This window comes from Protopterus annectens, chromosome 10.part0, assembly GCF_019279795.1.
Source record: "Protopterus annectens isolate FY-2018-M chromosome 10.part0, PAN1.0, whole genome shotgun sequence".
NCBI lineage: Eukaryota > Metazoa > Chordata > Ceratodontiformes > Protopteridae > Protopterus > Protopterus annectens.
The window spans coordinates 1,169,091,552-1,169,116,354 of NC_056744.1; positions in this window are offsets into that span (position 1 = coordinate 1,169,091,552).

Consider the following 24,803-nt stretch of genomic DNA (forward strand, 5'->3'; position numbering starts at 1 on the left):
TATAGAAGCCCCATTTGCCAGGCTAAGCCAGTTCCTTGTGAGATTCAAACTTCCCACCTTTGTGTTTGTAAGGCAAACACCTTAACCATTAGGCCACCCACCCAACAGGTAGTTACACCTTTCTGCCTACTGTTAGTACATTTGACAGGGTGTCAGTGGGGCACAGTTGACATTTGTTTTCACATTAGGGACATCCCTGTAACTCAGTCACAGTTGCTATGTCTGATCTCTTAACTATTCAACTATGGCAGTGTTTATCCTGCTCTGAGTATGTGTGTGGCTTGCCAAATGCTACTGTGACATTATTACCTAGTAGCTACCAACTAGCATGACTGTTTCTCAGCACACAGTACTATTTTACAAATCCACTAGATTTGACAGTAAATATACATGACATGCTTTGTGTACTACACTTGCTATATTCCCTTTACATTAATTCCTACTATTTTATGATATATTTCTTTCAGCACAATGTTCTTGTATAGCAGTCATGGCTTAGTGGTAAGTCATGCAGACTAGTGTTTCCAAGGTCCTGGGTTCGAGACTGAGGGAGGTATTTTATTTTGCTGCTGAGAAAACTACAGGCCTTGTCATTCAGAGTGACTAAGGCACTTTTAAGCAGTTGTAAGTGGGTTAGCGCTGGTTTCCGCGGAGGTCACGGATGCGCACTGCCGCTTAGCTTCAAGGCACACGCACTTAGCTAAAGCACAGAAGCACTCCCACTTACTACTGCTTAAAAGTGCTTACTCAAGACACCCGCTATTTTCTTTTAAAGAAAAAAAATGGGGAGATAGGAAAGTGGTGAAAAAGGGGGCACAAAGAGGGTAGGACAGTAGGAAAACAAGCTCGGGTTTTGCAGGAGGGATGTAGGAAAGGCCCTTAGCTGCCCATTTCTTTGTCAGCAACAGCTGTGCATATGTTTGTAATTTGGTGTGAAATTTGAAACCTTCCACCCCTGAGAGAGGTGTGAGGACAACAATAATATTTGTTGTACAGCCAATTGTAATTGCCAGTTTACATGTCCAGCAGACATGTGTGCAAAATGGGCAGCTATGTATGGGGCGTAATTTTTTTGTGGGTACAGAGTGCCCTTTTTTTTTTTTTTCAGGTGAGAGTGGTATGTCGGGTACAGGAAGTTGGTATAGCTGGGGAGGTAGGTAGGGGAGGTTAACAGACAAGACAAACAAGACGCATACAGGGGTGGTGTATGACACATGTGGGGGGTTACACAATTGACGGGGATGGATGTTTGGATATCTCAAGCCCATGAGCCCACAGATAGCAACAGTGGAACTGAGATCCCCACCCATGGGCAGTTGCCACTGTGCCTTCACTGCCCAGGACGGGGCTGTGCTGGGGGCTGTGCAGGCCGGGCAGCAGGCACGCCTGTGAGTTGTGCCACCCATGCCTCAAGCTGGTGTAGGGGCCCAAGCACAGTGTGCCGGATCTCCCTACGCACCACAGTCCAGACACTACGGAGGGTGAGTGGATGTTCTCCTCCGGCCACGCTTGCAGAGGGGGGATGAGCCCCATCCCCTGCAGCGCTTCCACCTGCAGGTGGCACAGGGCCACTGGAGGAGGGTCCGGCCTGGGCACTACTGCCAGGTGCACTCGCCAGCTGAGGTGGGAGAGGTGGGTCCGCTGGAACCCGCCTTCCCTGTCGTCCTATGTTTTGCATTATTTTATGACAGTTTGGGTTAGTAACGTACAATACCATTCACAATTAGTTGTAACAGCATGCATTAGTATTCCCATTAACCAAACACCCATAAATTCAAGCCATTGAACAGCAAGCATAACACATGCATAATTTGAACAACAATACACAATCCAACAACATGCAGGGTTGATTGATGGCAACAGGCCATCAGGTTTGGATGTATGAACAGGGCACATGCATCAACGTACATGCAAATATGTATGAACCAACAGGACAAATGTCCAGGGGTGTTAATTGTGAATACACATACCCATTTCACGTGGAATGGATTATTTGTGGTTATAGGGTAGGGTGAAGAAATATTTCATTAACAACTTCAAATACCTATACATATGCTGTACATTTCTACTAGCTGCAGATATATACACACTACAGGTCTTACTACAGTTTCCTATGTGACAACTTATTCAGGTTGGTGATAGGAATGTTACTGCTACATCAATATACATTTCATATTTATTCATGCACATTCATATCTGGCTCTGTTCAGCTACATCATCCTGCTACATTTGCTTTATATGGCTATAGACAACTGTGGATGTTTGGTATTTCATACAACCATACTATCTGCATATTGCAAACTGAGAGCAACATATCCAGATTTTGGGACACACATTCCAGCTTCAGTACTTTTTCAACACATGTTGCTGTTTGGTTCTGCCTGTCACATTCATTTCATTCTGTACTGACTGCAGTATACTTTATTCAGGAGTTATTACTACTTTATTGGTGGATTCATACCTCTTTCTCACACTCTCTCACTTGTTTTATTTTTACAATTCAGGATGGTATTTAATTCTAGGCTTTATTGACATGTTTTACTTTTAGTTATAACAATCCTTTCCAACAGTCTCACTTGTGTCATGTTTCAGAATTTAAACAGGGATATATTTCACACATGTATTTTACTCAGCTTCTGTAGCTGTACTTTTCAGCCTGCTGCAGGTTATGTATTATTATATTACAGGTGGGACATCTTTATTTCAGACTTGTTTCATTTTTACTTTTGGATTACAGGCTGCATCACATTTTTGTAATCAAACAATACTTGCAAACTCTCTTACACTGTTACTTGCACATTTTATTAATAAGTGACTACACTGCACTCTTTTGCAAGCTGTCATACTTATATTTGTTAGAGTTACAGGGAGAGAATTACTGACCTGCCTGGTGGCACAACCGCACCAGCCTATCGGCATAGGCTCGACGGTTCGCAGAACGGACACCTGCAGCTGCAATATAAATGAAGTAATATTAGAATACACATCTCCATAATATCAGCTAGGTTACTTTCTTACATAAATAATTACATGTAACTTACTCAGTAGTGGGGCGTTGGGCATTTGCTGGGCCTCCTTGATCCAATGGTTCAGTTGGTCCTGCTTCTGTCTCTTCAGGTCCGCATGGTGGTGACGGACCTGTTCACCAGTCCTTGGTATTCCTGTGGCACTGGTGATATCATGTGCCAACCGGTCCCACGCCTCAGCCCTATATGCTCCCCACAGGACCTGGCCCTGCATGAGTTGGGCCTCATGATCATGGACGAGGAGCCAAACTATATATTTGGACTCCTCAATGCCCCTCCTCTGTGCTCGGAAGCAACTACCCTCTCCTACACCTGCCATCCTGACTGCAAGTCGGTTCCACAATTGGTTATGCTGTGTATTCCCACCTATGGGGCTTATATATGCTGTTTTTCCCACACTTATCTGTGATTGGCCATTTTGGAATTGTATCAGCTTCACAAAACCTGCTTTGTCATGCTCCTCTTTCCATTCATTCCTATATATATGCTATTACTGCACTTCTAAGAGCAACTGTCATGGCTTAGTGGTTCAGTACTTTGACTATGGTGCATGGTATCTTGAGTTCGAGCCTGGCCATTGCTTTTTATATTTTATGACTGTCTACACAGGCTAGGAGGTATGTCTGTGTAAAGGCAGTTTTGATACAGCTTGCTCAATGTTGCCCGCTGGTTAGCTTGTTGGCGCGGTGCGCAGCTCCGCGCAAACGGGTCTTGCTGGTTTAAGCGTCGTTTGGCTGTCAGCACGCATATTACACTCAGCTCAGCTACGGGCACACAGTTTCAGCGTGTTAGAACTCTGCTCAACCCCGGGCACTCATTTTACACCTTTTAAAACACTGCTCACCTACGGGCAGATATACTCAACTTGTTAGAGTGTAGCTCAGCTATAGGCACATCTGACATTTTTTTATTTTTTATTATCTCACATTTCTTCAAAATACATGGCCCATTTCATTACATTTTACATAAAATATAATTTTATATATGTACATATATGTCAGGGAATTGTTTTGTGCTTATTTCACTAAAAATAAAAATTGATGTTGTGGGGGCTCGAACCATGACTGCCTCCTCTTCAGCCAATGTCTCTACCACTACGCTATTGCTTCTTGCCTTACTTTGCATATTTAGTTCTTATATGCTTTTCCACTGACTGCTAACTGTGGCTAAGCGCCGGGCACACCCGCGCAAATGAGCGCACTCACGGGCAAACATCTTTACAACTTATAAAAAAAAATATAAGATGTTCATTTATACATTGTATGTTCATAGTCTGTGGGCACATGTGTTGTGTTGTGTTTATTCACATTTACACGGACTCTGTCGTGGGGGTTTACTTCCGGGACTTTTACTCTTCTGGGGGCGTGTCTGTTTGCAGGGCTCGCCCTACGGACACGCCCCCTACTGTCTTACACGGACCATGTTAACCTTAGGTGTGATTCAGCATGCCCTCGTGCATATGCATGGCATGCTGACGTCACACCATTTAACTGCAGCCTCCGTGTAAGCCTTGTAACTCTTACACGGAGGCTTCGTGAATCCTGCCCATAGATAAAATAGTCATGATATGACAGTTTAATCAAAATAATAAATGCACATACATTGAATAGTAATGATATATTAGTTATTGAAAAATGACAGTAAAATCAAGAATACAGTAAAATATTAGTTAATATCAAGCTTATAATAGTTTAGTTATTTTCAAATGAACTTGCTGTAAATAGATATTCAGTATGGAACACTTAAGTAATTAAATGATGAAGATGGTTACAAATTATGAAGGAGTATTGAGGAGGTCCAGGTAAAAGGGAGATAGAGATAGCAGTGGAGAGGGATAGATGGTAGTCAGATAGTTAAAGACTGTGATGTAGCTGCTGTAGTATGGCCAGTTACATAAGAGTGGTGACAGTAGGTCTGAGAGGATAGGATCTATTGAGGCTTTGTATGAAAGGCAGAGGTCACCCATCAGCAACCTGTATGATACCAATAATAGGGGCCAGAGTTTGAGATCTGTGTACTTCTTATCACTTACACCCTTGATTTTCTTGGTGAGAAACCACTGTGTGCATTCAAACTGTGTTAAGTGTTTGGATAAGTGCATGCCCAATCAGAGCATTGTACTCAAGGATCAGCCTAATATGCACCAAGTACAGTGGAGCGAGCATATTGCTGGACCTCAATTCCACACCCTTAGTAAAAGCTGTGCAATAACAAACTAACTTTCTTACAATAGTGGATACATGATGGATCAGTTTGCAGGAATGTGTTGTCAACATAATATTTCTGCTTGCTGAAGGATACTATTATATGTTTTTTTAGTCCACAAGTTTGACACCAGATATTTGTATCTGAAAGGCCCTCTTTCAGGATCTTGCTATCCTCTGGACAGTTAGTAGTGTTCCCAAGGCTACAGCCATCTACAAAACTGCTGAGTCATAAGCCCATAACATTGGCCTTGACCTCCAAGAATAAAACGTCATAGAAAAGTTGTCCAAGGACTGCACCTTTAGGTACACCTCTGGCTGTTTGTCTTTTGGATGAGATAGAGCTGTCTACCTTAATTTCATGGGTTGTATTTGTGAGCCAGTTTGCTATCCATCAAATTACGTAGGGATTGACATTTTTCTAGGAGAGTTTATCAGCAATATCTGAGTATGTAATGGTGTTGAGTGCTTTAGCAACATCTAAATATATGTTGTGTACTGAGTTTCTCTCATCCATTGCTTTAATAACATTCTCAAAAAAGTCAAGCATGTTGCACAAGTAGGATCTGCCTTTGATAAATCCAAATTGTCTTGGGAAGAGGAGCTGTAGGTAGACTATGCTTTTGTTTATGAATTCCATAATGATCCTTTCCATACCCTTACAGATGATGCTCATCAGACATATGGGTTTACAATTACCCGTGTTAGTTGCCACCTCACCTTTGTGCAGGGGGCTAAATGTTTCCATTCTCCCTTCCTCTGGCACATACTCCATTTGGAGGATGATATAGAATAGCCACCAAAGGGGGGTTGACAGGTCCTGTTTCACGCTGGCCAGTATTCATCCTGGTATGTTATCAGACCCAATAGACACATTGTGCTTGGCTTTAGATAGTGGCTTGAGAATTTTTTTGGTAGATTTGGGTGGTAGCATAGGTTAAAGTATGTAATCTGAGAATGTTGGGAGGGAGAGGTGGGTGAAGTTTGAGTTACGTACGTACAGAACACTGTCTTGTCAGGAGTACAGCACCAGATTAGTTTTGCAATATGTGTCTATACCTCCAGCTGGATGTCTAAGGTAAAAAAACAAGTTAGATGGGGGTCTTCAATACCAGTCACTGCAAACAGAAATAATAATTTCTGAGCAAAGCAAGGGTCTGCCCAGGCTTGGCTCTGTAGTCCAATCCTCCTATTGAGGTTATTGTTCATTTCACTGGTAAATATTAATCAAACATGCTGATTTAGGTATGCCATTGCATATGGCAACATGTACATTACAACACTTGTTAAACAGCAGAAAATAATGTTTGGTAGGAATGCTTCTTCTGTGTGGTTCAACAGAAATTGACAGAGAAGACACATTAATTCTGGTGCCAAAGACACCTAGCACAGGGCATATCTCTGAAGCCATGGAACACATTATAACTGACCTCATAAACTGTCATTATCAAGAATCATGTTAGGCTTGACCCACCAACAGTTGGGCTTTATCATGGGTTGATCCTGTCTGTTTAATCTAATAATTTTACTTGAAAGGTTTATGGAGGTTGCAGATGGTGACCATAGAGTGCACTATGTGTATCTGGACCTGTCCAAGGCCTTCAACATCATTCCCCATGTTGACATCATACAAAAATTAAATGCTTTACAAACTGGCCAACATTTGGTAAGATGGATAGCAAAATGGCAGAAAGACAGAAACCAAACCATGCAAGGTGCAGATGCCTCAAAAGAAAGTATGTCACCAATAGAGTCCCTTAGGACTTGGTGCTGGGACTCTTCTTTCTGGTATTTATTTCTCACATCTCAAAATGTAGAGCCAAAACTTCTGGCAAACAGTATTTCCAGATTACTTCAAATTGTGGTCTCAATATGACACACAAACACTATGGCATGAACTGTCACTTGTATAATCTGGGTGTAGTAAAAATGGGGGCTAAGTGCTAAAAGAATATTATCCTTGCTTTTGGGAGACAACCTCCTTCTCCTCTTCATACTGTATTGACAGCACCCTACAAAATAAAAATGCAGTCAGTGATTGAGTTAGGAGGGGTTGATACCACCATCTGTTTTGACTATCATGTGACTGCAGCTGTGAAGAAAGCCTTTTATGTAATCCAGTTAATTGACAAAGGAGCTTCATCAAAATTTAAAGAGAAATCATTCCCTTATAATCAGCACTCATCAAACCAATTATCAAGTACAAAAACTCTTTTTGGAATGGATCTAAGTAAATATAACAAACGGACACCAAAGTTTTATAATCAAAACAATCACAGAACTAAAAATCCTGAGCTACTAAGAGAGCCTGTAAGCTTTATCCTTTCATTCTGTATTTATACACTTTTGAGGTAAAATCTTAGTCATGCTAGCTGTGTCATTATAGACCCAATTGTCCTGGACTACTGATTTCTCCACAGTATCAATATTTCCCAGTTCTAGGACCAGTGACCTAAATCTTTTCCCACATAGTTAAAACATGGTGGAGAGGCAGGTTTATAAATCAGCATCTTGCAAACAGTTGTAATAAACTGTCTTCAAATAAATATAAACTATATGGATGCATTTTCATAAATTTATGTCAGGATTGACTGTAAAGGCCTGAAAGAAAGTGTGACCTGAGGGAAGAGGGACTAGCAAGATGTGACTAGGCATACAATTCTGTGGCCTTGGAATGTCTATGAATCTAATCTATATGTATAGCATTATAGCAGATAGAGGTTCATGGGTTGTTATTAAGCTAATAACCACTGCATTGAATAGTAAATTAAAAGCCTAGCCATGCACCCCAAACCATTCAAGTCTCAGGTATCATGGCATCTATATGGGAGGCATGTTAGTAGGCATGTAACTAAGGATTTGTAGTGCGGGCTTAGTAAGGATAATACATTTCTTATTAACTGCCTCTGTCTGCAAGGGACATGGAGGCCAGAATCAAGGTAAATTTACAATTTCCCATTCACTTGTCAAGGTTTCATCTGAATAGGATCAGGGATGAACTCTCTTTTACACGATGGGGAGCCTATTCAATAGTGTGGAGTTCCTTTGGCATACATATCTCTCACTCCAGCATAGTCTGCTTATGTCACAAGCGAAGTTCAGATTCCTGGATCTAGTGTTTCTGGTGCTGATTGTTTTGCCCATGTGCAACAGATCCATCAGGGCTAGGTCTGAGGAAACCCTGTAAGCCAGGCACAGATCCTGTTTCAGCAGCTTGTAGGAGACTGAATAGAGACAGAGCCTTTAGGTGATTAGTTTAGGACAGAGTATTCATGCCTTGAATTACCCTAGTGAGAAACCTTTGTGGGCATTCCACCTGTTATTTATTTATTTGTTTGTTTGTTGACATTTGATTACCAGGAAAGTCTGACTGGTTAGGAGCCCATTTTCAGAGGAAGCCCAAGGAGAAAAGCTCTAAAGTATTACAAAACATTTAAATAATGACTGCCTCACATTCACCGTCAACCCTGTACTCCTAGTCCACATAAACTTAACATGTGAGATGCAACAGTACATACGACAATGAGCAGGTTGTCAGCATGCAGCCTCACTTCCTACTCCATCCAAACACATATCACGCATACCTACATATGCGGAGGTCCTCAGCAGAAACATATCCAAACAGCAGAGACCTCCCAAACCCAAACACAAGCACGCTACACATAATACTTCTTCTACATAACAAAATACACATAATAGCTTAGGCACCAGTGCCTCACCTATCAAGCCCTTAAGGCAAAACACAAAACCAAACATATTAGTTATAAGTGACACCATTGTGAGACACACATATGTCCCTGTCACCACACTAGATAAGAAAAAGTTGCGATAAGCTGTCTGTCACGTGCTAGGATCCACCACATCATGCATGCACTCAAGTCTCTCAACAACAGGTACTGTTATGACTCCATCATAGTCCATGTTGGTGTGAATGACTTGAGACATACCTCTCTGGACTACATGAAGAGAGACATGACTGAGCTATTGGATTATGTGTCTCAGGCAGGTATGTCTCTAGCCTTAAGCAGCACTTTACCTTCACCTAGGATGATGCCTCACTACAAACATAAAATGATTGACTTCAATAATTGGCTTAGTTTCTGGTGTCATTCTAAGGAGATCCAGTATTTGTCAGCCTGGGATGGCATGATCAAAAGACCTCAATCCCTTGCCAGAGATGGTCTTCATCTGTCACCCCTGGGATTTCGTCTACTGGCTAAGGCTCTTGCCACCCCATAGTGCCTTTTTAGTCAGTATCTCAAGGACAAAATTCCCAATGTAAAAATTCCATCTAAAGACAACAAATGCAAAGCAAAGGATGAACAACATGGTAACGTGAAGTAAAGCAAACCAATATCCACAAAGAAAAAAGTGAACTTCACAACGTTGAAATCAGGTTAATAAAAAAACAAAAACAGAGCTTTCGGACACATAACACTGAAGAAGGACTTGTGTCTGAAAGCTCTGTTTTTATGTTTTTTATTAAACTTATTTCAACGTTGTGAAGTTCGCTTTCATCTAAAAACAACATCAGGGTTATGCTGCTAAACACTAGAGTCTTAACATGATACTGCACTCACTGGAAGCAGTCCTCACCTTGGAAGACACAGACATTTGTGGAGTCACGGAGTGCTGTGGAGAGCACCCCTGCCATACTGGGTTACACCTCCTTCCACATGTTCAGACCACAAACTGAAAGTATGAAAACTAAAGGAAGCAGTGTATCAATATCCATTAAATATAAATACACCTCCAGATGGGTTAAACAGTATGATTCTCTGGAGGCACTTCAGGTGCAATTAACTGCTGGTAGGACACCTATTCAAGCCATTGCCAGCTACAGGACCCCCTCCATGAATCAGAACACCCACTATAGCTATTTGGAGCTACTTGAGTCTATCAGGATACATCTGAACTCCATGGTTTTGGGTAACTTTAACTACTCATCCATTGACTGGGTAAATTACTCATACTCAAACTCACTTGCCCAAAGGTTTCTTGACTTCTTTAACTCCATTGCCCTGAACCAGCTGCTTGACACCCCCACAAAGGGTGCCAATATCCTGAATCTGGTGCTTATCAATGTAGGGGACCACTGTAGCACCCCCACTGCGAGGTCTTTCCTGGTAAGATCTGAACACAAATCAGTCTCATTCAAAGTAAGTATCATGTCTGACTCCCCCCCCCCCCCAAGCAGTAACTAAACTAAAAAATTTCTCCAAAGCAGATTATAACCTCTTACAGGATGGTATAAATAGCTTCACTGCACCCCCCCCCCTCGATGGAATTGGCAATTATGCTGAGTTCTACACCAATGCTTTATAAAAACACCTGTATAACTGCATTGACTCAGCCGTACCTGATAGGACCAAAACAAACTCCTCATGGAAAAGCAAACCTGCCTAGTGGACAACTGCCATAAACAGGCTTTACAATAAGAGGAAGAAACTTCTGTCTAAGAGTAAAAGAGAGCAAGCCCTAAACTGAAAGCACTCCCTCCTCAGCTTAAATAAGCAAATAAGACTTCTTGTGAAGTCCTCCAAATCAAACTATAAATCCAAATTAGCTTCCTCAACTAAGGGCAACCATAAGGCATTCTTTAGTTACATGCGTAACATAAAAGGAAAGTCCCAGATTTGTGCTGAACTTGTAGTTAAGGATACCACATATACTGAGCCTGTGGACATATCTAACCTGTTGGCCGACAGGTTCTGTGAAAACTTCACTCCCCTGTCCCTTCCAAATGTACCCCATGATATCCCTACCACCTCCACCCTACCTTCTATCTCTAAAGACCAGGTTGTAAACACCCTCTCTAAGGCCAAAAACACAACATCTATGGGACCTGATAACATCCCTGACTGTGTCTGACATGGGCTCCATCAAGAATTGGCAACACCATTGGGTACTATTTTCAATCATAGTCTAAGCACTGGCTTCATACCAGCTGAATGGAAAATGGCCACCATTATTCTCCTGCACAAAGGTGGTGCTTCTACTCACCCCAGGAACTATAGACCTATGAGCCTGACTAGCCTTATCTGCAAGGCCATGAGCAAATCATCATGAACCTTATCAAAAAAGATATAGGTAATCTCTAAACACTTGACCCTACTCAGTTTGAATTTTTCAAAGGGAGATCATGCTTTTTAAACCTGGTGGACTTTCTCGAGACAGTCCCTAAGGCCCTGGATGAGGGGACATCGGTGCATACAGCCTACCTACACTTGGCCAAGGCTTTTGACACTATCCCCCACTCAAGCATCATTGATAAACTCACCCAGCTAGGTATCAACCCTTACATTGTTAGATGGGTCACTAACTGGCTCACTGATAGAACACATATAGTCAAAATAGGGGAATCCACCTCCAACAGCAGACCTGTAACTAGTGATGTTCCACAGAGATCAGTCCTTGGACCTCTACTGCTTGGAATCTATTTCTCTAAAGTACAAGGAAAAACTTAAGATCTGTGGTTGACAAAGTTTGCTGGTGACTGCAAACTGGGAGCAGTCATAGAATCTCCAAATGATGTCAACATCCTGCAAGAGGGTCTTACACAGGCAAATGATTGGTGCCAAAGTCATGACTTTAAACTCAATGCAAAAAATGTATTATCATCGCTTTCAGTAAGAGTAATGTTCCTGCTAACTACCATATCAATAGCAACACCCTAAGTACACACTCAGTGGTGAGAGACCTGGGCACACAGGTTGACAGCAATCTTACCTTTGATCACCATGTCTCCACAGCAGTAAAAAGGGCATTCTACTGTATATTGCTCATCTCATACGTAAGGGCATTGCCTCCAGATTAAAAAAAGTTATAACTTCCCTGTACTTTTCCCTCATCAGGCTAGTAATTGAGTACAATGCCCCTTTTGGTATGTACCTTTCTCAAGCACCTGCAGCAATTGGAGAAACCACAAAGGTTCCTCACAAGGAAAATTCAAGGTCTTCATCTGTCCTATGTGGATTGTCTGAAATCACTGTCACATTATTCGGTTTCATACAGACTACTCAGACGCGATCTCTGCCTTGCATATAAGGCAATCTCAGACCCTGCTTTATTGGAAATGTTGCATATCCACAAGTCAAATGGTACACGGGTTACTCTAAAGACATTAATCTGGTATATAACATTAATAGAACCTGCTGGAGGGACAGATTTGTCTCCTAGAGGTTACCACACCCTTGGAACAGACTTCCACTTCATGTCAAAACAGAGAACATCATTGGTCCTCTTCAAACGCAATCTGGACAATTGGATAGGTAACCATAAATTCACCTGGGGGTTCCACCTGTGTCCCTCTTGGACATAGGCATTAGGTGCTGATCATGAAAATAAGGGTAGAACCTGGCTAGGCTCTTAAGGGCCCTAGGGCCATTTGCCTAGTAACTTCCTATGATCCTATTTGTACAGCCTTTAAAAAATAATAAAAAAAAAAAAAATACAGTTTAAATAATTATTGCAAGTGTCTGGTTAAATGCATGACTTTATCCAGATCCCTTACTGCTAGGTTGACTCTTAAGGGCACTTTACTGATGGAGTAATTAATATGGGTTGACATTTTTCCAAAGGGCATTATAATGCATTAGTTGGCATTGAGTTTTAGACCATGGTGTTGGCACCAGTCATTTGTTTGTCTTAAACTCTCTGCATGACAAGTCATCAGATAGCAAAAATGGTACACCTACAGGGAGCTGTGGTTATTTGTGGCATAACTGTCAGCCCATTACTTTTTATCATGCCTGTTCTTCCATTGTCTTTTGTGCAAAAACCAAGCACACCCACTGACTTAGGACTAGTCTTGATGTCTGCAGTATCCTTTGAGATGATATTTATTTATTTGTTTATTTATTTATGTATGTATGTATGTATGTATGTATGTATGTATGTATTTATTTACTTATTTATTTGTTTATTTATTTATTTGTTTGTTTGTTTGTTTACATTTGTTTATCAGCAAATTCCGACTGGACGCAGGCCCTGTTTCGGCAGAGGCTCAGGGAGAAAAGCTCCACATAACAATATATGAACAACAGAGTAACATGAAGAACAATTGTTACATGTGCAATAGAAAACAATAGCAAACATAGTATACATACAATACGACACATAATAATGGACAGTGTATTCCAATATTAGCTACAAACTAATAATAACGGTAACAAGTATATACAGATAGTAATAAGCTCAAACAGATACTGTTATAAACTCATAGGCCATAACAAATATTGCAATAAACTCAAACAGATACATAAGCAGACGTTCCACAGGGAGGTGGAACAGGCTAGAAGGGCTAAGAGGAATAGCAGGTAGAAGACTGAAGGAGTACAAGAGGAGACTGAGGAAGTAGCAGAAGTGGTAGAGAAAAGTAGGTAGGTGTAAGGTAGCTGGAGATGTGTTTGGAGATGAGATGAAGTGAGGTAGTTATGAATGTTATAAGAAGGTCTGAGAGACTGAGTATGGTAGGGGTGGGAACAGGGGTAGGGGTGGGAACAAGGAGAGCCAGAGCCTGTGAAGGAAATATTGCAATGATCAAACAGTGGGAGACAGGGAGGCTAGGGAAGGGGAGAGGAAGGAGAGGTAAAAAGGGGGGCCACTAGTCAGGATTGGTGCATGAACATAACTAGTGACTTTTTAAGTGAGTTTTCAGTGCAGCTTTGAAGTGATTGCATAAAGGTAGAGTGGTTATTGAGAGGGGGAGAGTGTTCCATGACCTGGATATTATGCAGGAGAAAAGAGCTTCTCCAGCTGAGTTTTTGGCTTTCTTAAAAGAAGTTGATTTTTGATGCTAGAGCATAGTGGTCTAGTGGTACAGTAGGGCATAACCGATGACTTTTTAAGTGAGTTTTTAGTGCAGCTTTGAGGTGATTTCATGAAGATAGAGTGGTTATTGAGGGGAAAGGGGGAAGAGTTTCCATGACCTGGATATTATGCAGGAGAAAAGAGCTTCTCCAGCTGAGTTTTTGGTTTTGGTTACTAGAAGTTGATTTTTGCTACTGGAGCATAGTGGTCTAGTGGTACAGTAGGGCTGGAGAAGCTTTTCAAGGGATGGGACATTAAGAGAATAGTTTACTAACTTGTGAGCAAGAGAGAGTTAATTCAGGTGAAGAAATTGAGGGAGTTCACGGCAATCAAGTTCTCTAAGTGAGATACAGTAGTGGCTGCAATAAGATGCACCACTGGAAAACTTAGCAATTTGTTGTATCAAGACTCAAGCTTATTTATGTCTGTTTGTCTAAGGCTGGTAAGTATAGGAGAGGCGTAAAGTGGAGATTAGGTGGGAACTGTTAACAGAAATTCTGGTTGTTTTGGTGAGGAATTGTTTGTTTCTATGCAACACCCCTAGTTTTTTGTGAACTTTTTTTATGATAAGATAAATGTGAATGTCAAATGTGAGATAGTTCTCAATCTCAACACCAAGTAGTTTGGTGTGTTCTGTTGGGGAGATGATGGTATTGTCATTGACTAGAATATTAAAGTGGAGGATATGACTGACAGTTGCTCAGTGCCACTCCCATCCTATCAGAAGCAGTCAGGTTCATTATTATTTAACTGCCCTTATACTTTAGGCTTTGTGTAGTCCTTCAAATACATGTATTTTGTGTTACCTTGTGAATGAATGAGGTGTCAGTCTTACACTTTAAAGTAAGAGTCGCAGTGTTCTCTGCATTATCACAGTCAGGGGTGCAGTGTTCTGTTTTAATCTGATTTGCATTAAATACCTTTGCAGACAAGGTGTCTGCATTTTAGTTTAATACTAAGCTTGGCATTACTTTGAAACAAACACTTTGTCATTTGAGTTTCAATGCCAAGAGGATATCTATTTTCCATTCGTTTTGACTCCTCCCCAGGGTGCTGTCCCTCTTTGAGTACTGCCTTTTGATATGCACATGCTTACTTCAAGGCATCCTCCTAACACGAGTCACGGCTAGTTACTTGTACATATTCATTTCCAGTGGCTGAGTCATGGCCAGTTTAATAATGACTTTTATTTATTTAGTCTTTGTTAACCCTTGTAGAACACAGATCCAAAAAGTAAGTTTTCAAGTTTAGCCCAGATGGGCACAACAGATGGAATACACCAAATACAATAAAAAGTAAAAATGCACATTAGTTGTTCAAAAGGTGTACAGTTGGGTTAGTACTTCTGTGGCATACACTGTGAGTGTAATAAGATAAGATAAACTCTCATTTGTATATGTATAAAATGTACAAGTAATTAGAAAGAATACATGTGTGAAGACTGGGACAATGAATGGAGCATGAGAGAGGAAGGAGGGAAGTATACAAGCTGATATTTTTTTTTATTGTTATTTTACATTTGATTACTGGGTTGGTACACTGATCACAACCGACCATTTTCAGCTACTGCCAGGGTAAACTAATTCACAAAGAAAAAAACAGAGAGGCAGCAAACTGTACAAATCAAAAACAGAACATAAAGTATCAGTATATAACAAAAATTGTACAGTAGCAATTAATAGATGGAGTAACAATTATGAGAGAAATGCAAATTTTTAAATGGACATGTAAATGTTAACAATTCATGCGATTATATTTCCAGTTTACATCGTGGTAGAAATGATGTGGGATAATGAGAGTCGGGGTAGTAGTTGGTGGGGGAGGTGTTAGTAGTTGAAGAGAGTAATTCTAGAGGTTGATAATGCAATATATATATACACAGGATGAAGTAAATACTTATATTACATTTGATATTGCAGTCCCAATGAAAATGACATAGTATTCTCTCGCTTAATATGTATCTATATATGTACGTTATACATAATGTGATCTATATCTATGTAGCCATATACAAACTGATTTCTTATACAGGGTGGTTTTTGGATGTCTGTGCAATAAATATGTACCACACATATACAGTGTCAATGGCTTAACAGATAGGATACAGACCTCATCTTTAATGCTGTAAGATCATATGGCCCTGGTTTGTATTCTCACTCTGTGATGGGATTACATTTTGAATTGCTAGCGCTGCAGGATGGCATTAGGGTTTATTTGGTCACATTAGCCCTTCAATACTGTTTCATGCAGAACTGTTCACTGGCACAGATATCCCACATATTCCAGGTCAGTATGTGTATATGTGTGTGTGTATTGCTTGTATGGAGTAACAGAACAGTGGAGCAAAGATGGGCTGACACCTGCTTGCTGTATCATCTGTGGAGTGTCCTGAATTGACATGTGCCAATAGCTTTTGCACCTTTTAGCTATTACAGCACTACTTTGTAGAGAGGGAGTCAAATGTCCACTGCTGACACACACACACACACACACACACACACACACACACACACACACACACACACACACACACACACATGCACGCACGCACAAATGCACACACGCGCACGTGCGTGTGTGTGTGTGTGTGTGTGTGTGTGTGTGTGTGTGTGTGTGTGTGTGTGTGTGTGTTCATGCTGGTAGTGACATTTACCAAATAGCTGTTCCCACATTAACCATGCAGACACTGATCTGTTTGGATTATGGTATCACTGCTGTGTTTGCAGCTACTGGTACTGTTTCAATACATACGTTTCATAAAGTACATACATATATGTCTGATTTGGAGTAGTTGAACTGGATAACACAGAAGAGTAGAAATGTTGGGTCACTTGTTAGCATATCCCTCAAGTGTCCCTCAATATAAATAAATAAATAAATTGTGGCTCATACCTTTGGTCTGAAATCCTGCAATCTATAAAGTGTTTAGAAAAAGGTGTTGGATTATCATCAACAGATAATTATTTTATAAGTTCGTGGCTCTGTCCATGTGTCACATAGTCCTAAAATCTGTTACCTCTACACTTTCTCTTTCCTCTCTTTGTACATGCCCCAGTAAGCATGGTTCTTCCAAATGATATCACCTGACAAACATAAACTTGTTGTAATCTCTGTCTATCACCACAAACAGTCTGTGCATATGTAAATATTGCTGACATGATTTGTCTGTACTGTTTTTCATTTCTCACTAGATACTACTAGTATAACAAATGCCTTTTTCTACACTATGCATAATATTATTATTGCTGTAATGTTTGTGTTGATTAAAGTGGAGCTTTTCTCCCCGAACCTCTGCTGAAAATGGACCTCGTCCAGTCAGACCATCCCGGTTAACAAATGTAAAATAAATAAATAATAAAATAATAGATAATGACATTTTTTACATTTCAAGACTTTTTTTCTGTCAGAAAATGAGTACCAGTTCATGCACTCTTATTTTGTAAGCTTGCTAAATGAGTAGTATTGCTATTTGAAAAACATCTGATTTGGGACCTTTCTCCATGATTCAGTTGCTGAGAGATATGCTTATAGTGTACAACTGATATGAGCAACACAAAGCAATCACAATTATTTATTTAACATTTGTTAACTGAAAAAGTCCGACTTGGAACAAGGCCAATTTTCAGCAGAGGCCCAAGGAGAAATGCTTCAGATGCATGTTTTTGTAATGTGGGAGGAAACCCACATGAACGACATACAGACTCCACAGAGAAGAAGCCCCAGCTGAGAATCAAACCAGAGAACCCCTTGCTGGGAGGCAACAATGCTACTGCTGCACCACTGCGCCATCCTCGGTAGAAAGTCAGTCACATCAGAGACTTCAGGTCACTGATAAAAAGAAACACAGAGAATCATTTTCTTGTTATGTAAAGCTCTACATGTAATAAGATAGTTCAGGTCATGCTACAACATGTTTACTATGCAAAGATAACCATGGAAGTAGCCAGGATGTATTTCACATTACAGACCTGGCTAGAGTCAGATGAGCCGAGGATAAGCAACAGAATGGAGGGACAGTGAGCTGAGACTGAGTGGAGTTTCTTTACGAGGCAAGAGACAGGGACTAATCGTTGGGTTCGCATTTCAGAGAGTAGGTAAGTGTGTGTGTGTGTGTGTGTGTGTGTGTGTGTGTGTGTGTGTGTGTGTGTGTGTGTGTGTGTGTGTGTGTGTGTGTGAGTTATACCTCTTAACCTCTTCATGTTCACTGACAACCCTTTTCTCCTAGCACATAATTCTTGTACTTGCGAGAAATGCATCTATATTAATAACCTGGAATCCGTGCTCTCTCGTGCCACAGTCAGTACTCCTGACAACGAATAGACTGCCAGCACAAACACCACACCACCCACATCATATAGCCAACCACAACACATATCCACCTATGCAGAGGTCATCAATAAAAACTTACCTAAATGGCAGAGACCTCCAAAATACACTCTCAATCATTCCACATGCAACACCAGACACATCACAGACAGCAGACAACACACCAGTGTCTCACAAGCACAGCCCATGAGGCATAACAATAAACCAACACAGCCCATAAGACATAACAATAAACCAAACATACTAGTCACCGGGGACTCAGTTGTGAGACACACACTGATGTCCCCCTCAGCAGGCTCAACAAGGAGAAGATCACGGTCAGTTGTATGTCAAGTGCCAGAATCTACCACATCATGTACCCACTTAAGTCTCTCCACAACAGGTACAAAAATGACTCTGTCAGTGTCTATGTTGGAGTGAATGACTTGAAATGTACCTCCCTGGACTATATGAATAGAGACATGATTGCGCTCTCAGAGTATGTGTCCCAGGCAGGTATGTCCCCAGCCCTAAGCTGCATCCTACCCTCACCAAGAGTGATACCACAATATCAACAAAAAATAATTGACTTCAACAATTGACTTAGTTTCTGGTGTCATTCCAAGGGGATCCAGTATCTGCCTAGGATGACATGGTTGACAGTCCTCGGTGCTTTGCCAGAGATGGCCTCCACTTGTCACTCCTGGGATTCTGTATTCTGGCCAAGGCTCTTGCCTCCCCATTGTGCCTTTTTTAGACAATGTCCCAAAGACAAATCTCCCAACATAAAAGATCTGTCAAAAAGTAAATTGAAGGTCATGCTGCTTAATGCCAGGAGCCTTAACCTGAAAATGCACTCACTGCAGGCTCTCCTTGTACTGGAAGATGCTACCATCTGTGAAGGCACTGAAACTTGGTTCAAGGCTGTGGAGAGCACCCCTGCCTTATCAGGCTATACCTCATTCCACACATTCCAATTCCAAAATGAGGTCAGGAACACTAAGGTTTATAGAGTCTCTATCTTCATTAAAGACAAGCACACCTCCAGACTGGTTTGCCAGCATGACATACTAGAACTACTCCAGGTGCAACTGACAGTTGGCAAGACATCCATCCAAGTTATAGCCAGCTATAGACCCCCCCCATGACTCAGGGCACCCACTCCTCCTACCTGGACCTACTTGATGCCATCAAGGTATCCCCTAACACCCTGATCCTTGGTGACTTTAGCTACCTCACCATAGTTTGTATGGACTATTCCTGCACTAATTCACTCACCCAATGATTCCTTTACTTCATCAGCTCTAACACACTAGATCAGCTCATCCCATCCCCCACAAGGGGAGATAACATTCTGGACTTGGTTCTCACCGACATGGGCAACCAATGGACCACCCCCATAGTAAGTTCTTCCCTGGTGATATCAGATTATCAGTCTTTCTCATTCAAAGTTTTTATCCCACCCAACCCCCCAGTTACAACCAGGCTAAAAAACTTCTCAAAAGCTGACTGCAAGCTCCTAAGGGAGGGTATCAGTAGCTTCACACCACCACCCACCTCAGAGGATGCAGACAACTATGCTGAGCAGCACGCCAGTCCAGAATACAAGCACCTGTACAACTGCATGGCCACAGCCATACCCAACAAAACTAAAACCTACTCCTCAAGGAAACACAAACCTATCTGGTAGACATCCTCTATCAACAGGCTTTGCAACAAAATAAAGAAACTGTTGTCCAAGGGTAAAAAGCCACAGATTCCCAAGTGGAAAAGCTCCTTCCTTAGCCTCAACAAGCAAATTAGATCACTAGTGAAAACTTCCAAAGCCAAATATGAATCAAAACTAGCCTCCAAAACAAAGGATAACCACAAAGCCTTCTTCAGTTACATCATGAACTTCCATGACAAAGCCCAGATTTGTTCCGAATTAGTTCTTAACGGTACCACTTACACTGATCCTGTTGACTTAGCCAACCTGCTAACAAATAGGTTCAGAGCAAACTTCAACCCCCTGTCCCCCCACAAAGGCCCATTTGACATCCCCAATACTTGTCCCACACCTCACATCTCCATAGATCAAGTGTTAAAGAGCCTGTCCAAGGCAAAGACCACAGCTTCCATGGGACCTGATAGTATCCCAGGCTGTATTGTACACCATCTCCAGCAAGAACTGGCCTTGCCATTGAGCACCCTATTCAACAAGTACAGGCTTCATTCCAGCAGAGCAGAGAACTGCCATTGTCATCCCCTTGCACAAAGGTGGTGCCACTACTGACCCTGGAAACTATTGCCCCATTAGCTTGACAAGTCTAATCTGTAAAGCCATGGAGCGTATTATTATGGACCTCATAAACAAGGATATAGACAATCTACAAAGCACTTGATCCCACCCAGTTTGAATTTGTCAAGGGCAGATCTTGCCTCTTGAACCTGGTTGACATTTTTGAGACTGTCACCAAGGCACTGGATGAGGGAAAGTCAGTACATGCAGCTTACTTTCACTTGGCCAAAGCCTTTGACACAATGCCCAACTCAGGCATCATTGAAAAGCTAACATAACTTGGTGTAAATACCTATTTCGTCAAGTGGGTGGCCAACTGGCTCACCGATAGGACCCACAAGGTCAAAATAGGTGCCTCCACCTCCAATAGCAGATGTGTCACTAGTGGTGTTCACCAGGGATCTGTCCTAGGACCCCTCCTGTTTGACATCTACTTCAAAGAGGTCCAGGCAAAGACAAAAGGCCTGTGGTTGACCAAGTTTGCAGACAGCTGTAAGTTGGGGTGCTGTCACTGACTCCCCAAATGATGTTAACATACTACAAGAGGGTCTCACAGCAACAAATGACTGGTGCCAAAGTCATGGCCTTAAGTTAAATGCAAAAAAATGCATTATCATAACATTCAGCAAAAACAAGGCCCCTACTGATTACCACATCAATGGCAATCCCCTAAGCACACAACCTGTGGTGAGAGACCTGGGTACACAGGTTGACAACAATCTAACATTCGACCATCATGCAGCAGGAGTAGTCAGAAAAGCCTTTTACTTGGTTCCTCTCATAAGTAAAGGGAATGCATTCAGAAAAAAGGAAGTTAGTACCTCTCTGTACTCCTTCCTCATTAGGCTAATAATTGAGTGCAGCACCCCGTTTGATATGTACCTCTCCAAACACCTGCACCAGCTAGAAAGGCCACAGAAATACCTCACAAAAAGAATCCATGCCCTCCAACACCTGTCCTATGTGGATAGGCTCAAAACATTATCACTCTACTTGGTATCATGCAGATTGCTCAGAGGTGATCTGTCTCTCACCTACAAGGCAATTTTGGACCCTGCCCTACTAGAGATTCTCCATATCCGTAAGTCTAACTCCTCATGCATTACCCAATCAAAAGGCCTAGATCTAATATGTGACATTAACAAAACCTGCTGGAGAAATAGGTTTGTCTCCCAGAGGCTGCTCCATCTCTAGAATAGACTCCCCATACACGTCAAACATAGTACTTTGCTGACCCTCTTCAAGTGCAACCTTGATGAGTGGATGGGGAATCACAAATTTGTCCCAGGGGTTCCACCTGTGTCCCTCAGTGACAGGGGTGACAGGTGCTGGCTGAGGTTTCTTTTTTTGGGATAAACTGTTGGCTAGGCTTGTAAGGGCCCCAGGACCATTAACCTAGTAACCTCCTATGACCTTATAATCTTAGTGCTGGAGATCTGGACAAATCCTGGCAAAATGAGTGTACAAAGCACCCAAAATAGTGACAGATTTTAAATATTGCTTTTAAAAACTTCAAAAGTTGCTAAAGTAAGAGTTTCTGTTAACATTATTTTTTTCTGAAAGATATGAGGTCTGAAACTCAAATACATGTCATTATTTAGTGACTTCAGTCACCAGATCCTCACAGTGATTTGCCAGAAAATTAAAATTTTATGAGGAACAGACAAAAATATGAGAAAAAAATCTAGGCAGTTGAGAGGTATGGAAATTTATGTCACAGCACTATGATAAAAAGACAAAATATTCCTTTGCCAGAAATCCTCAAGAAATATCCTTCACTTTATTGCAGAAATTAGGTGTACAGCTCATTTACAAAAGCACATAGTTTCATAGGTAGGTACTAGGCTATTGGCCCTAGGGCCTATACAAGCCTAGCCAAAAAGGTACCCTGGCTTTCGCCACCCAAGAAAATTATTTTCCTGTGCCGCTGTCAAGCAGAACCACAGAAGTGATCCCCGGGGTGAATTTCCTATTACCTTTCCGATCATCAAGATTTTTCTTGAAAAGTGCTAATGAGGAGATCTGTTTGACATAGATAGGTAGTCTGTTCCAGAGTATGGGAAGTCTCTGGGACAGGAATCTATCCGTCCAGCATGTTCTGTTTATTGTGGTGACAAGGTTTAGGTCCCTAGAGCATGTAGTTCAGAGGGATTGGGTTTTCTTTAAGTGGAGCATGTCCAACAGCTCTGGGTTTGACATAGCTTTGTATGTTAGGCAGAGATCGCCTCTGAGTAGGCGATATGTGACGAATTAAAGCTGGAGTTTTTTGAGTCGGTCTGCATAAGGCAAATGTTTGAGGCCAGTAATCTTCTTTGTGAGGTATTTTTGCAGCCTTTCCAGTTGTTGCAGATGTCTTGTGAGGTACATACCAAAAGAGCGTTGTACTCTATAATGGGTCTAATGAGTGATGAGTAGAGGGGAACAATGACCTCTTTTTTTCTGGATGAGAAACCTTTTGTGATGAGGTGTGGCACGTAGAAGGATTTCCTGACCACTGTGGTGATGTGATTATCATAGGACAGACTACTGTCCACCGGTGTCCCAAGGTCTCTTATCACACTTTCAGTGTTAAGTAGACTACCACCTATGTGGCAGTTCATCGGTGCAGAGTTTTTACCAAAGGGGATGACAATACACTTTTTGGCATTGAGCTTGAGACCATGGCTTTGACACCAGGCATCTGTCTCAGAGAGGCCCTTTTATAGGATGTCCACATTGTTAGGAGTTTTGATTATGGCTCCCAGTTTGCAGTCATCTGCAAATTTAGTTAGCCAAAGACTTTCTGTGTTAGCCTGTACTTCAGAGAAGTAGATACCAAATAGGAGAGGACCCAGTACTGAACCCTGTGGTACTCCACTTGTCACTGGTCTGAAGTCTGACTTGGAGTCTGCTACTTTCACAGTGTAGGTTCTGTCAGTAAGCCAGTTGGCAACCCATCTTGTGACATAGGGATTTATACCTAGTTTAGTGAGTTTATCTATAATTCCTGAGTGGGGGATGGTGTTGAATGCCTTGGCGAGATCTGGATAGGCTGTGTGAACCACCTTACCCTCATCCATGGCTTTGGTGACTGCTTCAAAGACGTCTATCAGGTTTAGGAGACATGATCTGCCTTTTACAAACCTGAACTCTGTGGGATCCAGAGTTTGGAGATACCCAATGTCTTTGTTTATGAGTTCCATGATGATACATTCAATGGCCTTGCAGACCAGGCTCATCAGGCTAATGTGGTGGTAGTTCCTGGGATCTGCTGTGGCCCCCCCCCCCTTTGTGGAGTGGGATAACTGTCGCGGTGCACCATTCAATGGGCACAAAGCCTGAGGTGAGGCTATGATTAAACATGGTACTTAGGTGGGGTGCCAGTTCATTCTGTAGTTCATGTAGAAGGCAGCCTGGGATGTTGTCAGGTCCCATGGATGCTGTGTTCTTGGCTTTGGAGAGTGAGGTTTTACCTGTGCAGCCGTGATTACAGGAACTTTGCATTCTTCCGGTATAAAGATGGACCCTTTAGGGGGTGAGAGGAGGGTAAAGTTAGCACTGAACCTATCTGCCAGGATGTTGACAATATCAGTTGGTTCTGTATATTTAGTGTCATTGTGCTGTAACTCAGAGCAGATCTGAGTGTTGCCATTGAGATTCTTGACATAGCTATAGAATGCTTTGTGGTTGTCTTTAGAATCAGTGGTGATTTTGTTTTTATAACTAGCTTTGGAGGATTTTATGAAGGATCTCAGCTTCTTACTGAGGCTGACCAGGGAGTTCCTCAAATCGTGGGAGTTTACTCTTTTTTGCAACAGTTTCTTTCTTCAGTTAGCAGAAGACCACCAGATTGTCTTCCTTTTTTTGGAGGATAGCATCTTGGTTCTGTAAGGGATAGCATGATCCATGCACTCTTGTAAGTGCTTATAAAGTGCATTTATGTAGGATTCAGCAGTCGTACCTCTATTGTCCATCTGCATGGGTGTCATGAAGTTTGTCACTTCTTTCTTAAGAAGCGTGAAGTTGGCTTTGGAGAAATTTTTTATGGTTGTTTTCCTAATGGGGATGGGAGCGAGATGTGGATGTTTAGGGTGATTAGCTTGTGGTCAGATCTGACCAACGAGGAGCTGACCTCTAGTGTGGAACACCGGTCACCCATGTTGGTGATGACCAGGTCTGGGATATTGCTGCCTCTGG